This window comes from Bison bison, unplaced genomic scaffold (assembly GCF_000754665.1).
Source record: "Bison bison bison isolate TAMUID 2011002044 unplaced genomic scaffold, Bison_UMD1.0 scf7180017852444, whole genome shotgun sequence".
Classification (NCBI taxonomy): domain Eukaryota; kingdom Metazoa; phylum Chordata; class Mammalia; order Artiodactyla; family Bovidae; genus Bison; species Bison bison.
The window spans coordinates 55,099-57,264 of NW_011483017.1; positions in this window are offsets into that span (position 1 = coordinate 55,099).

Sequence of the window (2,166 nt, forward strand, 5' to 3'; positions counted from 1 at the left end):
GTGCGGCTTCCTGCTCCTTCCAGGCCTGGGCTCTGGGCCCTCTCCAGCTGCTTCCTCCTTTCCCTGGTCTGGGTTCCTGGAGAAACAGCTGGAGTCTGCTGGCCTGTGGTCCTGCTACGGGGCCCTGGGGAGAGACCCTCCCCAGCTTGTCCGCCAGGCGGGTGGGGGGCACCCCCGGTCCTGGCTCCCGCTGGACCTCCTTTTGTTGGGATTTCAGGAGCCTCTGACCTTCCATTCTCTGCGGTGGAAACCAGGGTGGTGGTCTGAGGCTGCCTGCTTCACAGCCTCGCCCCGTGGGCCCTGGACCTGCCTTCTTGAGGACCCAGTGTGGCCCAGTCCCTGCCCGCTGGAGGTCCAGCCCTTGGTGGGGGACACCCTCGGATGGGAACCTGGAGTGCGTCAGTGCGCTCACCTGCACCCGGTGGGGCACGGAGGCACCTGGCTCGGGGTGGAGGGTGCTGGCCGAGGGAGGCCCACAGCCAGCGTCCGAGGACGTTGCACTCTGCCTGCCAATGCTCTGCCCCAGGCCAGCTGCCTGGTGTCCTTAAGAAAGCCCGAGTCCTCTCTGGAGGGGCCACCTTTGACCGCTTACCCCGCGTGTGAGTGCTGTGTTGGAGCCAGTCACTCTCGGCCCCTCCTTTAGGGATGAAGGGTGGAGGTGGGTGGTCTGCTAAAGCCATCCGTGGGGGTTTGTGATGTGCATGAGATGGACTTCCCTCAGCATACACACACGCATGCACACGGTGGCCGAGCTTGGCTCTGGCTGGGGTTGGGGTCCGACCCTCATGGCCCTGCCAGCCCGGGTGGGCCTCTCCACCGTGGTGGTGCAGACAGAGGCTCAGAGGCTTTCTGAAGCCAGAGCAGCGTCTCCCAAGTGTGGTCCCAGATCCAATTTTATTTCAGCAGCTGTGGCCAGGACTGGTCCCCATCACCCCTGTTTCCTGCTTCTCCCAGCATCCCCCGCACCGGGGCTGGGGCCTAGGACTGAGCAAGGGTAGGGTCAGCCACAGGGCGTGGGCGCGCCTTCCCCTCCTGAGAAGACCCTGAGGCTCGGGAAGGGAGGGACGGTGATCATGGCTCCCTAGGAAGGGAGAGAAGGCGGGGAAACCTGGGCCCGTAGGCCACTGCCCTTCCTCGAAAGTGTCAGAAAGATCAATACAGTCCATAGGTGGGGAAGATGCTCTGGAGGAGGAAAGGGAATCCCATGGACAGAGGAGCCAGGTGGGCTACAGTCCATGGGGTTGCGCAGAGTCAGACCCTGAGCACAAACACACATTGGTCTGTCCTCGGATCGGAGGCTCAGCTGCTTCACACGAGGGGTCCCTTTCCTGGAAATAATCGTCCAGGAGGTGGGTGGCTTCCTCGAAGCTTGAAACGCCAGTGTTTACCGGTCCCCGGGGCTCAACCACAGGGGGCTGTCTCCTCTGTCTTTTAAAGACCCCACATAGGCAGGTGCCCTTTGGAAAACCCACCTCCCCTCCCCAGGCTCTGCCCTCTGGCAGCCTCGGGGACATCTGGGCCGATTTCCCTCCCCATTTAGAGCTCAACCATTTACATCCCGAAAGGAGACCAGGCCCCAGGGCAGCTCATCTCCCTGATTTATAAAGTCAGCGGTTCGCGGAGCTCGCAGTGGCCAGCGTTTTATGTCGCCCTTTATACTCGCAATCCATTTTATGACTGAAGGAGAGACAGCAAAGTGCGTACTTCTTCCCGCGTCCAAAATCGACAAGCCCAGCACCTCAGTCGATAGGATCCGATTCCGCTGACTTTGAGACCAGGCTGAAAGGTCATCTCGGGGGTGTGCGCTCTGGCCGCCGGAAGCCGGGGTGGGGGGGGGGTGGGCGCTGCGGGGAGCCGTGCTGCTGATGTTGTGGAAAAACGGTCTGGCCCTGTACACAAGCAGATGGTCCCAGGGTGCGGCCGTGCCTCTCGGAGGAGGCCCAGTGCTGAGGAACCAGCGCCACCCAGACGGGCACGGCAGCCTGCAGGGTTCCCCTTAACAAACCGAGCGGTGAGGCTGCCGGAGACTCAGATTAACACCCTCAGGGGCTGGGAGGGAGGCCGAGGTCACTGCCTTTACCCGCGTCTCCCTGACACCCCACTCTGATTGCCGCCAGCGCCGGGAAGCCCAGCCCTGGGAAAGCTCCTCTGACACCAGCTGACACC